General features: G+C 59.0%; 1 protein-coding gene across 5 annotated transcripts in view; it reads left to right on the top strand.

The window, feature by feature from the left end:
- Positions 1 to 14,847, top strand: part of GSE1 (Gse1 coiled-coil protein) — a 473,992-nt gene that overhangs the window by 100,740 nt on the left and 358,405 nt on the right. The window contains exon 1 of one of the 5 annotated variants that reach the window (XM_079907160.1): positions 12,172 to 12,640. The exons of the other annotated variants lie outside the window; for them this stretch is intronic. The gene's annotated coding sequence lies outside the window, so the exon portion shown is untranslated. Of the gene's footprint in view, positions 1 to 12,171; positions 12,641 to 14,847 lie in introns of those variants that run through there. 5 annotated transcript variants of the gene reach the window in all.

The raw sequence follows: 14,847 nt of genomic DNA, 5'->3' as shown, positions 1-14,847 counted from the left end.
CTCCCCCAAGGGACTAATTGGGCCTGTTCACACGGCCAGCAGGCTCTCCAGCTCCAGACCCCCCAGCCAGGGCTGCCCGGCCTCATCCCCTAAGGGGCCCAGCACCCACTGCCCTGCTTCCTAAACAAACCAAGGTTTGAAATAGCGGCCAGCCCTGTAAATAACCCCGGGTCCCCAAGGAGCGCTCTCCGGGCGGGTGGAGCGCGGCCCCCCCGGCACCCCGGCACCGCGGCGGGGGTGGGGAGCAACGATGGCACGCGGCCCCTGGCCTGGGCGGGGGGCCAGGCCTCATGGCAGGCCCTGGGCGGTTCTGGGATGTTTTTCTGCCTCTGGTGGCTGCAGTCGATCTGGTGGGTGCTGACTCAGCTGTCCTTCCCGGTCCCTGTCCCCCAGGGTCACCCCTGACTCGCTGGCCCGCCTCAGGGAGGACAGGAGAGGCCTACACCAAGCTGGCCACATTGCAGCCGAGGGTCCGCCGGGGGGACCTGGAGGAGAGGCCAGGATGTTGGTTTCACATCTCCCCTCCTCTCGGCCGCGTCCGTGCTGACAGGGTACCTGGCCGGGCCCCCAGTGCCCCTCCGCCTCCTCTGGGGTCCTCAGTGGAACGACCTCACGTGCTCTCCGGTGGAGGCCCCAGCCTCTTCCTCCCTCAGCCTCTGCCCCGAACCGGGCGCAGGGAGACCTTGGGGACAGACTTGTGGAGAACTGGCAGCGTGTGGAGCCCAGCCCCGGCTCGGGGCCGGAGCAGGACTCCTGCGTCCCTCGCCCGCCAGCGAGTTGGTGAAGTGGTCGCAGGTCCGTGACCTCCACGGGGGATATTTTCACATCCCGGCGCAAGTGCATTAGTTCTCTGGGGCATCGTGGACGGTGGAAACGAGCCCACCAGCAGCTTTAAGCCTTGAAAAAACTCTTCCAAGAGGTTTACATCTACTTTCCAAACAGCCGATTCCTACTGCCCCGCTTAGCCACGCACCAGCATCTCTGTCAGATCAGTTTGAAAATTGTAATGATTTTAGCTCCTCCTGGAGCAGCCCGGGGAGCTGAAAACGTGGCCCAATTAAAAAACGCATCCTGGCTCGCTGCATGGACGGGGCGCGTGGAGGTGGTTCCCGTCGAAAAGTCTCCCTGGGAGATGGGGAAGCTCTCGTTTGTTTATTTTCTGTCTCATTGGTCCCCCTCCTGCGCTGGCCCTCCCCACACAGAGGTCTGGATCCACCACAGGGCTTCATTCATACCTTGATTTTTCTTCTCCTCTGTCTAGTTTAATTTTTGTGTAAGAAAGAGGAAAACAAAAATTAAAAAATTATATACTGTATAGCCCCATAGCATGTTTGTGAAGTGTCTCAGAATTTCATTTTCCAGGTGGTTTTAGCAGATTGATGTTTCTGTTCGTTTTCTGATGAGTTGCACGAAGGAGAAGTTGGTTTACTGGGCAGGCAGGCATCAAAGTGATCACACCCATGTGTCTGTCTCAGGAAAACACAGAAAAATGCCTTTAGACCTAGCAGTGTTATAGATTATAAAATCTTCAAACTGCTAAACTTGATGACGGCCAAATGGGGCCAGCACCATTTTTTTTTTTTACACTTCTTTATTGTGTAAAAAATAAACACCACGTAAAATGTACCACTGTAACCATTTTAAAGCGTCCAGTCTACTGGCGTCAAGTATGTTCACACTGTTGTGTAACCATCACCACCGTCTAGTTCCAGAACTTTCTCATCACCCTGAGCAGAAACTCCATACCCATTTCCAGTACCATTTTCAAGACGTTCTGAGGCAGAGACACGGCCCAGGCCCCACGGGGCACACTCAGAGGGTTCCCGTGTAGGGACGCAGTGGAGAGAACAAAGGAGCAGAAAATCGTGGCAGAAAATTGTGCGCGGGTCTGGTCCAGGTCCAGTTTAGCTTAGTGCATTTCTATTCTGACTCTCTGGTTTCCTGGATGCCCAGCCCTTGGTGGGCTCCATCATTCCATGAAGGTCTACTGAGTACCCACTACGTGTGGGGCACTGTTCTGAGTAAGGAAGACAGCTCTGAACAAGACAGACCTGCCTCTGCTCCCCCATCCCTCCCCCATCCCTCCCCCATCCAGTGGACCTTCTGCTGCGGGAGCCTGACTGAGAAGAAGAAAGGGAACAAATACGCAACCAGCTATCATCGTGGAGATGGTGAGGGCTGGAGGGAGTCGGCGAGCAGGGGCTGTGTGGGGGATTGACTAACAGATGCTGTGGAGGTGCAGGGGGCAGGCCAGGTGAGGAGTGGTGCTGGCAGAGGGAACAGAAAAGCGCTCCGTGCAGAGGCCCTGATGGGAAATGAGCTTGAGGTTTTGTAGGTAAAGCAGGAGGCCGGCATGGTTGGAGTGGATGAATAGGGAGGAAGGAGATCCCAGGGGGAGGTCCGAGAGGCCAGTGGGACTGGAGGACATGTAGCCTTGGGAGTTTCAAGTGGGAAGGGGATCCATGGGGGCAGTTCCCCAGGGAAATGTGACCTGATTCACGTAACGCCCCTCCGTCTGGCTGCTGAGTGGGGAGCAGGCTGCAGTGGGCAGGCATGGACGTGGCATCAGAGAATACACTGAGTCCCGTCAAGGTCCACTTCTTCCCCTTTCAGTTGCCCTTTGATCATTCTGACTACTTCATGGCGAGTCTCAGGCTGTCTGTAATGCCTCCCGAACACTTGCTGTATAAGTCATCTACTGCTGTGTAACAAAATACACCATAACGTTGCAGCTTGGAACAACAGTTACTTGTTTTCTCACCGTTTCTGTGGGGAGTGGCTCAGGCGGGTGTTTCTGGCTCCAGGTCTCTGATGAGGCTGTAATCAGGATGTTGCCGGGGCTGCGGTCTTTCCTGAAGGTTTGACCGACGTCTCACATGGCTGTTGGCTGGAGGCCTCAGTTCCTTACCATGTGGGTCTCTCCCTAGAGCAGCTGGCTTCACCCAGAGCCAGTGACCCACGAGAGAACCAGGAAGGAAGTTCTGTGCCTCAAATGACCTGGTCTCAGAAGCCACACACTGTCACTTCTGCCACGTTCTGTTCATTGGAAGTGAATCACTAAGTCTGGCCCAAACTCAAGGGCTCTACCTCTTCAAGGGAGGCATGTCAAAGCATCTGTGGACATATTTTTAAACCACTACACTTGCTGATCTCCATTTTTAATAGGGAGGGAATAGGCCTTGGGTCCCGAGCCTTCACTGGGAGTAGTATTTGGCTAAAACTGAATAGCATTGCTTCGTTTTCACAGTATGTATTTTTAGGGTTACTTTCTATTTATGTTGTTTAATACTGATTTTCCTTTTAGGGTACTCATGTACGTTTTAAATTTATTTAAGCTTAAACAGTGAGTTGACTGAAGGAAGATTATGAAGTAAAAAAACTAAGTAGAATTGAGAGGGGGAGGTGGAACATGGCGGCCACGGGTGGGGCCTGCGGGCGGCAGAGTGGCTGAGAGTGCGGGCTCTGGGTTCGAATCCTGCCTCAGCTGCCTAGAGCTGTGTGACCGTGGGTAATAATCTAACCTCTCTGGGCCTCAGTTTCCCCCTTGATGAAGTGAGGGAGCAGCCTGCTGCCAGCCCAGGTAGAGTCTCCACAGAAGGGCTTGGCATGGGGCCGGGCAGGGAGTAAGGGCCCAATGAGTGTCCCCTGCTGGGAGATGACACATGCTCTCAGCCTCACCACACGGTCTGAGGGGCTCTCGTGACGCCCCCGCTGTGTGTGTGTGTAGCTGGAGGACCAAGGAGATACCACCCCTCCCCTCTGCTCACTCAGAGCAGTGGTAGCACTTGTTGGTGAGGGTGGGGAAGACTAGGGGGGGTTCTTCATCTGGTCAGAAAACTGAGGTTACCCATGAAGTAACCTAATAAGTAACGTAAGCAGTGGTATCCTCCCCATCCAGTTGCCTGCCCGCCCATCCACCCATCCATCCATCCATCCATCCATCCATCCATCCACCCACCCATCCACCCATCCATCCATGCATCCATCCATCCTTCCTTCCTTCCTTCCATCCATCCATCCATGCATCCATCCAACCATTCACCCACCCATCCACCCAACCATTCACCCACCCATCCACCCATTTTTCTTTCCATTATCAACACATCACCCATCCTTCCATCCACCCATCTGCCTTTCCTTCCTTCTTCCGTCCATTCACATCTCTGTTTTAGTTGATTCCTTCATTCTCTTCGTCCATCTCTCCATTCACCGTTTTTTCCCTCTGGGCATCCATCCATCTATCCATCCATCCATCCATCCATTTTTCCTTCCTTTCATCCATCCGTCTGTCCATCCATCTGCCCAATTCATCTGTCCATCGGTCTGTCCATCCATCCAACAGGCACTGGATTTTTGTTTTCAAATAAACTTATTTATTTATTTTTGGCTGCATTGGGTTTTCGTTGCTGCACGCGGACTTTCTCTAGTTGTGGCGAGTGGGGGCTGCTCTTCGTTGTGGTGCACAGGCTCCTCATTGCGGTGGATTCTCTTGTTGGGGAGCACGGGCTCTAGGCGCGTGGGCTTCAGTAGTTGTGGCACATGGGCTCAGTCATTGTGGCTCGCGGGCTCAGTAGTTGTGGCACACGGGCTTAGTTGCTCCGCGGCATTTGGGACCTTCCCGGACCAGGGATTGAACCCGTGTCCCCTGCATTGGCAGGCTGATTCTTAACCACTGTGCCACCAGGGAAGTCCAGGCACTGGATTTTGCACTGAGGATGTAGCAATGAACAAAACAGCCCCTGCCATCAGAGAGTTCCTGCCCAGTCAGGAGGCCTGTACGTTGTGGAGGACCTGAGAGGAGACAGTGAGTTATCCTGTAACGGTGTCGTGAGCACCTGCTGTATGCAGCATCGTGATGAGTGAGGGCAAAGACATGAGGACCTCGCAGTGGGTGTGCCTGTTGGACAGAGGGTGTCAAAAGGGGGCGTGATCAGCTCTGCCTTGCAAGGGAGGGAATACCTGAAGGGCTCTTGAGGGCTGTGCAGGAGTTGGCCGGGTAGGGGAGGGAGAAAGGGTGATTCAGGTGGCGGGAGCTGCACAGGCAAGTGTGGGGACATCTGCACCGTTGAGGAGCGCCTGGGGGACTCATGGAGAAGGACTTGGAGGTTGGGGCCAGAGTGAGGGGTGGGTGGGTCCCTTGAGGGAAACCTTGGGAGTTGGGGAGGATAAGCATAGGCAGAGAACATGGGAGGGGGGTCCTCTCAGGCCAGCTGGGACTCCAGATGTATGCTAGCTCTGCGGTGGGCCCCAGGAGAAGGGGACTCACTCACTCGCTCACTCACTCACTCACTCACTCATTCACCCAGCCTGGCGCAGGGGATACAGCAGGAAACAAGGCAGGCAAGGTCCTGCCCTCACAGGCTCACAGTCTAATCGGAGGCCTCAGACGTTACACCTAAACCAGTGCCATGAGAATTCCCTGCTGTGTAGTGAGAAGTGCACAGTGGAGAAAATACTGCAGGAGGGGGGCGGGGGGGATGGCCTCTCCCAGGAGGGGGCCCTTAAGCAGAGGGGCAGTGGGGAGAGCGTAGCTTCCAGGCAGAGGGAACAGCGCACACAAAGGCCCTGTGGTGGGTGCGAGCCTGGCCCGCTGGAGGAGGTGGTGCCTAGTCCAGGCTCTCAAGCACCCCTGCCACTTGGCTTGTGGGGAGGGGTGAACAGATCGCCGGGGTGATGTCAGGAAGTCAGAGGTGGAGAGGGCTGTACCAGGATTTGGGGTTCGTTCCTGTGGGCGCTGGGGAGCCACTGAAGGTTGTTGAGCGGGGGAGGCTTGTAAGCACTGTTCTTGGGCAGCAACGCGCAGGATGGCCGGGGGAGGCCAAAGCCCTGGGGCCGGAAGCTTCTGGGAATGCTGAGTCAGTGCAGTTAGTGCCCAGGCTTTAAGGTCAGCCAGGCCTGGGGCTGAATCCCTCCGCTGTCGTGAACTGCTGTGACCCAGGCAAGGTGCTCGTGCTCTCTGACAGCCTCGGGTCCTCACCTACAGAATGTGCGTGAAGGTTGTGCCTGTCTCCGGGGTCGTCATGGAGATGCCAGGTGGTGGTGTGTGTAAGCCGCCTAGTCCCTGCATGTGTAGGAGCCTCGCATCGATCCTGGCAGCTCCCCAGGCCCCGTGAGGACCGTATATGAGTCGTGGGTAGACGCAGAAGGCCGGAGGGCAGCTCCGCTGTGTCCGATGAGGAGGTGTGCAGAGAGATGTCTCAGTTTACCCCGTTGCAAAGGGGCCTGGGGTCTCCCGCCCTCCCCAGAGAGAGAACACGCCCAGAGGAGTTATACGGCCCCCAGCCCGGCAGCCTGTGTCGAGCTGTGCAGGGCCTGGGCATCCGACAAGCCAAACAACTGTTTTCGACTCCCTGCAGCGTGGCTGCCAAGTAGAATCGCTTCCACGGTCGGCTCCGGCGGGAGGGGTGGAGGGCATGCCACCTTCTCCACGAAGGGAGGTCACACGGCTGGGAGTCAGGACTGCAGCCCGCAGAGTGGGGGTGGGGGGGCATCTCCAGGCCCGGGCTGAGGTCCCCCCAGGCCGGCAGGGCGCCCACCTCGCGGGGCTGCCAGGCTGGCTCCGGGCCGGCAGGAGCGGAGGGAGGCGGGCGGCTGCGTCGCGGGGCATCTCTCCCTGCAGGTATCGGCAGGCTGGAGCCCGCTGCTCTGGCCTTGGCAGGGTGAACACAGAGCGAGTCAGCGCGGCCTCCGCGGTGCCAAGGCTGGGAGCAGGCTCGTGGCTCCTGTTCAGCTCCTGCGGGCCTGGGCCTCTGTGCCCGCCTGGCTTTCCCACTGGCCCGGCCCCTCCGCCCTGCATCCCCACATTCTCTTGACAGCGATGGCTAATTAGAGCTAATGTTTATCGGGGGCACTTTCTACGTGCCAAGCACTGTGCAAAATGTTTTCATGTATCCTAAGTCACTTAACACTCACAAATATCATTCATGTTTTACGGAGGAGACGGAGGCACAGAGAGGTTAAGTAACTTGCCAAAGGTCACACAGCCAGCAGGTAGTAGATAGTGCTGGCTCCAGAATCCATGCTTTTAACTTCTTCACGAGACCACCTCCTACAACCAATAGTGAGAGGGCAGACCTCAGCCCACAGCCCCAGGTGTACAAGAGATGACCTTTTCCTTAAATCAAAGTAAACCTGAGTATAATTCTTTTGGCCCTTGCCTCGTGGTTGCATGCTGGCTGCCACAGCTCCAAGCACTACGTCCCCCCAGGATAGCATCCAAAAGCAGGATGGGAAAGGGTAGGGGGCTCCCTTGCCCTTTTCTCTTTGGGGCACGGGTGTTTCCCAGATTTTAGCAAACTTAGGTCCACTTTTCCAGGCTTGGCCGCGTGCCCGTCTGTAATTGCAGGGCTACTGGGAACATGAGTGTCTGACCTTCTCAGACTTTACGCGGAGCAGGCTGTGCCATGAAAAAAAGAAGGGGGAGGGGCTTCCCTGGTGGCGCAGTGGTTGGGAGTCCGCCTGCCGATGCAGGGGGCGCGGGTTCGTGCCCCGGTCCGGGAGGATCCCACGTGCCGCGGAGCGGCTGGGCCCGTGGGCCGTGGCCGCTGGGCCTGTGCGTCCAGGGCCTGTGCTCCGCAGCGGGAGAGGCCACGACAGTGAGAGGCCCACGTACCGCAAAAAAAAAAAAAAAAAAAAAAGGGGGTAGGATTGGCTGGTGGGGGAGCAGCCCAGTCAGCCTGATCTTCAAGCAGCCCCGCACGCACCGTAGGGGATGCTGTCTCCATTTTACAGATAAGGAAACTGAGGCTTAGTGATAGGGGCCTTGTCTGGCCTTTGACCCCATGCTGGCCTTGAGCAGCCGGGCTGGGTGGCTTTCCTCCTTGTTCGTGTTTTAGAGCTGTAACTCCAACTGGGGGTCAGCCTCTGGCAGGCCGGAACAGGGCTTATTTGTCTTTTGGGCATCCTTGTCTGACTCAGGAATGAGCATCTAGAAGGTTCTAAATCACCTTGTACTGTATTGGAAGGGCTTGTGTTACCCACGCCCCTTTCTGTTTGCAAATGCCACAAACCCAATTCCAAAAGGGCGTTTGTTGCCCCACGTAAGTGGTGAGGGTGAAGCTGGCCCCAGGCACTCTTGGACCCAGGCTCATCCCCCCGTCTCCATCCTCAGCTCCGCCTTCTCCTGTGTGGAATTCATTCTTGGGCAGCTTCTCCTCACATGTCAGAGACAGCTAAGAACAGTTCTAGGCTGGTATCTAGTGACTCCCAAGAGGGATGGGGAGAGCAGTTCCTAGCAAGTGTCCCAGGGAAGATTCTGATTGGCTCGCCCCTGAAAGGGAAAAGGAGTGTGTTGGTGGACAGGCCCACTAGGCTGGGGAGGGACGGATGCTGGTTAGATAAAATGAAAAAAGTTGCTTACTCCAGATGAGTGAGCGGAAGGACAGAATGATGGAAAGGTGAAGGATGGATGGATGGATGGATGGATGGATCGATAGATGGACAGATGAATGAGTGGATCGACGGAGGGATGGAAGCATGGGATGGTGGGGATAGATGGACGGATGGATGGATGATGGATGGATGGATGGAAAGATGGACAGGTGAATGGATGCATGGGTGAGTGTGCTGATGGTTAGACAGATGGGTGCTTAGATGGATGGATAGATGGACCAATAGCTGGATGCGTGGTTGGAATGGGGCGTGGCTGGCTGGCTGTAGCCCCTCCTCCTCCCGTCCCTAGGGGCTCCCTGGGCAGAGCTGCCGGCGTGAGCAGTATGATGGCTCCACTGGCTCTTGCTCTCCGGCAGCGAAGTGCTTAGGCCCCAAAGCCCACTGAAACCTTCAGAGTTTCACTTCTGTATCAAGGTCATTTCTGCTCCTTCTCCTGTGAGTGTCTTTAATAACACTTACTCTTTCCCCAGCACAAAACGATGCCTGGTCATCTTAGAAAACTTGGAAGATTTAGAAAAACTTGCAGAAGCAAATGGAGAGTCATCCTGGCACTGGCCTCTGGGACCCCCGGTGCTGCCAGCTGGGGGGGGGTCACTCTGTGGCTCTTCTCTGCCAGCTGCCAGTGCCAGTGCCTGGCGGCCCCTGTGCCCTTGGTTTAGGGAGTGCCAGGATACTGGGGCCTGGGCCCAGCCAGACTTGCTTCCACATAGTTGGGGAGATGAACAGTGGTGACCTTTTTGGCAGGCAGATGAGAACCAAGTTGTCGGCTTTTGGTACATCTCTTCACAGGTACGTTTGTTGCCACGAGGCCACATGAAGCCAAGCATTTTTATGGCTTCTTTCTTGGGAGCTGCCTGCTAAACCCAGAAGAACACGTGAATCCCAAAGAAGCCACGAGGTGCTTCCCGGGGGGCGCACTCTGAATGGGAGTGTTCTGCCCACTTTAGCACCAGTCTGCTCCCCCCGGGCGGGAGCTCAGACTACCCTGTCAGATCCCCTCAGAGGGGCGGGCGGATGGGGGCTCAGGGTGTCAATGGGCTCTGAGTGTCTGGAGCAAAGAGGGGCAGGACTGCTCCCCAGTGCCTTGTCCTGCTTAGAGGATTTGGGCTTCGGAGCAGGACAGACAGACCCTCAGGCCGGCTCTGCTGCCACGCGGGCCCTAACGAGGTCCGGCTGAGTTTCTGTGTGAGGTGTCAGGCAGAGAGAAGGCAGCCCCCTCCCCGCACCCTCACTCTGTGCTCCTTCTTAGGCTCTAGGAGTGGTGGTGGGGGGGTCCTGTCGAAACAGCAGCCCCCCGCCCTCAGATACAGCATGGTGCCTGCCCTCCTGCCCAGAGTACCAGCTTCTTTTCATTGAATGCTCAAATGTCACCTCCTCCAGGAGGCCTCCCTGACTACTCCAGCTGAAGAAAGCTTCTCTCCACCCGGGTTGCATCTTCAGATCTCAACCCTGTGTTTGTGTCCTTTCTGATCTGAATGAATGAATGGCACCAGGTTCCAGCGTGTGACGCACACGAGCAGGACACCCGTGGCTGGGCTTCTGGGTGTGCGGCCATGGGTCATAGGGGGCGGTGGGCAGGGCACCTGCGCTCAGGGGCCTCTCGGGGGCTGCTGTCTGTGGCCGGGCACCCCGCCCCCGCCCCTGGCCTGTGCTCATCAGTGAAATGCATGGGGAAGTTGGGTACCAGCCTTCTCGCTCCAAGAACCCGGGTAGTTACCTCCCTCTCTGCTTGCAAAGACGAGGCGTCTGCCAAACCACATTTATCAGCCAATCATTAATTCATTCCCTCATTTTTTATTAATCAGTCTGCCGACCAGCCAGAGCTTCGGATGGGGATGAGAAGCACCGGGGAGGTACCAGGTTGACAGAATTGCCGCCCCAAGCAAAGGAATGGGGAGCCGGAACCCGGCTGGGGCCCTCCAGGGGGGGCTGCAGGGGGCTGCTTCTCCTTTTGGGGTGTTTAGAACAGCTCCAGGGGCCGCGTTTGTCTCCTTTCATCGGGTGGGAATCGCTCTGACAGACTCGTGCGCGTACATGTCTGTGTGTGTTCCCATGTGCGTGCATGTGGCATGAGTGTGCAGTGTGGGTGTGGTGTGTGCCCATGCAGAGCCTGTGTGCCTAGTGTGTGTTCTTACATGAGTGGCTTGTGAACATGGGGGGGTTCCTGCATGCGTGGTACGTGTGTTGGCACGAGTGGTGCATGTGTGCGTGCTGTGCATGGGTGGAGGCATTGGGAACAGACAGACTGACAGGGAGTTTCTCTGGATGATTAATGGCCTTTGGAAGGAGGCGCCGTGTCCATCAGACGCTCCTGGCCCGTTCTGTGCTTGGCAGCCCGCCTGCCTCTGGGCTGAACCAGCCCAGGTGAGGCTGTGTTCCCAGCCCGGTGGCCCAGGGCCGGCAGGCCGGTCCCAGAGGGGACAGAGAGCCCCCTTCAGAGCTGCTTTCGGCTTGACCTGCCCCAGGCCCTTCCTGCCTTGCTCCTCATACATGGCATGGACCACCTGGGCGGCAGCACGGACTGCAGCGCCTCAAATCCCCCACCACATTTGTAATAAATGCAGAGTCCAGGGCGGCCCCCACCGGTAGGACCAGACCAAGGCCCCAGAATCTGCATTTTTAAAAAGTATTGCAGGGGTCTGATTCCTGAGGGCTTCAGACTACACTTTGAAGAACCCACCTAGTGCTACAAGAGAAGCAAAGGCTGGGAAGGTGCCCTCCCCTGCCCCATCCTATATTTGCCCCTAGGGCAGCCATTCTCTCTGCCGCTCACTTGCTGTGTGACCCTAGGCAAGTCACTTTACCTCTCTGGGCCACTTGCTCGTTTTTAATAACAATCCTGCCTCTTAGTAGCTTTGGGAGCTTTCTGGGCCTCAGCTTCTTCGTCTGTGCCGTGGGGTTAATACGAGCACCAGCCTCCTCGGGTTCTCAGGTCCTTGGGAGGAGGGAATGCGTCATGCCTGAGGAGGCCCATGGGCACCTAAATGACTGTCACTGCTGTTCCATGCCCTGGACATGGGATGTGTGGTTAGGTGGGGTCACGTGGTGCACAGTGGGTGGTCAGGGAGGTGAGTATCACTCTAGATCCTAATAATAGCATCTGAGCTTACAGCCTCCGACAACCTGTGACCTCATCATTCCCAGTTTACAGACAAGAAAACCAAGGCTCAGAGAAGTCACATGACTCACCTAAGGTGGCTGGGCCCAGGAGGGCTTGATCCCAAAGCCCGTGATCTTACTCTGTCTGCCCTTGGCCTTCGGGCGGGACATAGGTGAGGTTGAGGCTGCCAGGCCCCTGCTCCCCTCCGCCCCCTCCCCCAGCCCCCAGCAACCCTGGGAACGCCAGGCAGCGGACACAGCGGGGACGGGAGGGGCCGGAGGGGTTGGGAGGCGCTGGAGCCACAGCCGCCAGCAGATCCAGCCCAGCTGGGGGATTAGACCGCATCTGGCTCGGTTTACACCAGAGAAACAAAGGCGGCTGCCGGCGCCTTTATCTGGTGGGAGGGTTGGGACGGGGCAGGAGGGGGGCTGCCCTCAGCCCTGTGGGGGACCTGGGGGGAAGGGAGGAGCGGAATCTGGGCCCCGATCCCGAAACTGGCTCCCCTACCCGCCCCTCGACCCGCAGGGAGGTGACCTCACTTCTCTGGATGGAGGACAGGGTGTTCCTGGGGTGGGGCGAGGTGGAGGGGGTAGGCTGGGGGGGTGAGGCTGGGGGAGGGGGCAGGGAATCCTAGGAACCCCAGGGTCCCCGCAGCTGCCCTTCCCAGGCAACCTGCCCAGGCCGCGGTGGGGATCCCCAACCTGGGGGCACGTGGAATGCGAGTACTTCCCCCTCAAGCCACGGCCCCAGGCTCACCACCGGGTCTCCCCTTTCGGTCACAGAAGGGAAACAGCCCGTAAAATAGAAAATCAGAGCCCGCCCGAACCCCCCAGCCCTCCTTCAGCAGCAGGGAAGTGTTGGCTTTGGTGGGAGGGGGGGCTGGGTGTTTCTGCCCCACTCCAGCCCCCTGCCCCCCAAGGGAGTTCTGCCTCCCAGAGGGGCGGCTTCTTACCTCTCCCCGCGCCCGACCGCTAGGGGGTGGGGAGGTGTTCTGGCCCCTCCCCATCCACGGGGGCGGGGGCCGGGGGTGGGCTCCCCCCGTCCACCGCAGCAGGGCTGGGGTTGGCTCTGGCCCCTCCGCGGGGAGGTGGCGCACCTCCCGCCCCGGGAAGCGCGGCGGCGCGGGTGCCAGGCTGGCGGAGGCGGCGGGTGAGTGCGCGGCTCGCCGGAGCCAGGAGCTGACCTTATTAGCCGGGGGCAGCTGTTCGCGATGCACATCTGGCAGCGGGCTGGGGCTGTACCCCCGCCCCCCGCCTGGCCTGGCGTTACCTTCCAGGAATGCTGGCAGTGCCTCGCGCATCTGCAGCGTGTTTCTGGGGGCAGCCGGCGTCCCCTCCGGCGCCTGGCCCGGGGCTGGGGGTGGGCGCCGCCCTGCCCGGATTTCCTGGCTCCTCCCTCCTCCGGCTGCCGGTGTGGCTCCCGGGCAGGCCCCCCGTTGGGCCGCGGGATGGAAAGGGCCGTGGGATGTGGCTTTCTCCCCTGGGGCGGGAGACCTAGGGACCAGCTGCTTGGCCCCCATTGCAGAGAGGGGGAAACCGAGGCCAGGGCCGCGCGCCTCCCCTGTGGTGCCGCGGTTGTAGGGCAGATGGTGATTTCGGCGTTAACCTCCCATCGTTCAGGTCTGAGTCTGATGGAGCCCACGGCGGTTCATTATCACACCCCCTGTGGCATCGTCCTGGCTGGGTCTTCACCTCTGGCCGGCTGGGCTGGAAGCTCCAGGGCCTAGGGCCCGGCTGGGGGCACAGTAACGAATGAACGGCGAAGCGAGCGCCCCAAGGCCAAGGCTGGGGACAGTCCAAGCTGCGTAATGCACCCAGGAGCCCAGCCTGGCTCCCAGCCCAGCCTCATCACTTCCGAGCTGTGTGACCTGGGCGTGTGACTTAACTTCTCTGTGCCTCACCCTTGGCTGTAACATGGGCTGCTCCGCGTTCCTAGTTCAAGGAGTGTGACGCAGTGGGTAACGCAAATAGCTCAGGGCCTGAGAACAGGGAGGGACGGGATGGAACCGAGGGCTTCCCTGAGAGGAAGAGGGGGGCTGTGAAAACACAGTCAGATGTAGAAAAGAGAGAAGGGTGTGTTTTGGAGAGGGAACAGCAGGTGTGAGTGCCTGAGTCTGGAGTAGAGGTGGCTGGGTACGTGGGGGCCAGTGTGAAGGCTAGGAACGTCTGCTCTTGGGTGCCAACACCCAGCATCTCTTGGACTTTGTGGCCAGGCCGTGGGGAGCCCTTGAAGGTTCATGAGCAGGAGAGTGGCCTGGATCCCTGGCCAGCAGTTCCTTCTCCGCTTTGGGTGGAGCGCCCCAGGAACTCTGAGGGGACACCCCGGCTCCCACCAGGCCCCCCGGGACCTCTGCCCAGCTGCCTCTGCTACCCCTTCCTCAGGCCCCGCACCCTTCTCCTCCTGCAAGGCCTCCTGTGAACCATGTCCACCCTGAGCGCGTTTGTCACCTCCCCCTCGCCCCAGGGGTCTTCAGTTTGAGGCTAGTCTCTTGTGGAGGGGGTGAGGGAGACTTCCCGAAGGGCTAGTGGACAGGGGCCACGGGCAGAGTGGCTGGCGTGGACAGAGGCTTGGAGGAGGGGGTGAGCTCCAGCAGGTCCACAGTCAGGGCAAGGCAGGCGTCCCGAGGGGGGAGTTCAGACTCGCAGTTGACAGCGTTGGGTGCACGCTTGGGGGTTTGCCTTCGAAGGTGGGCGAGTGAAGCCCCTTGGGGCAGGATGGGTCTGTTTGCTGCTCCAATCCCAGTGCCCTGGGTGGACCCGGGACATCCTAGGAGCCCCCTAATTACTGCTTGAGGGAGTGAAGAAAGGGTGGAGGCGGGGAGCAAAGCCAAGGGCTTGGCCGCAGATGGGGCAGTGGGGAAGAGGGGACAGTAGCGCCCGGGGTCCTGGCTTGGGCCACCCAGCCAATGGTGCTGTCAGACCCAAAGCGGGGGAGCATTGGCCGTGGGCACAGGAGGACCCCCGGGTGGTGGCATCCTGCCAGGGACACTTTCTCTGCCCGAGTTCCCTGCCAGGCCCAGTCAGAAGAGCCTGAGGGCCCGACCCTGGCCTGGCGCCATAGGGCACCCGGGGGGCCACCCTCCAGCCCAGCCACCCGCCAGCCTGCCCTGACCTCCCCCAGACACCGCGTCTCTCCCACCAGCATCTGCTGCCTGCTTCCTCCCTCCCCCAGCGCCTGTTTGTTTTTCTTCCAGAACCATTGCCTCCCACGAAGGCAGTCATGGGGGGGGGGGGTGGTGTTCTGGAGACATCCCTCTGCCCTCGAAGGCCATCAGGCCTCAGCCATGGAGGGCATGGTGTGGGAGGCTCGGGCCCCGGGCGGCAGGCGGCATCCTTGGGCGCCGGGGTTTCGTCAGC

This window comes from Stenella coeruleoalba (genome assembly GCF_951394435.1).
Source record: "Stenella coeruleoalba genome assembly, chromosome: 20".
NCBI classification, from domain to species: Eukaryota; Metazoa; Chordata; class Mammalia; order Artiodactyla; family Delphinidae; genus Stenella; species Stenella coeruleoalba.
This window is presented reverse-complemented; position numbering and strand designations above follow the sequence as displayed.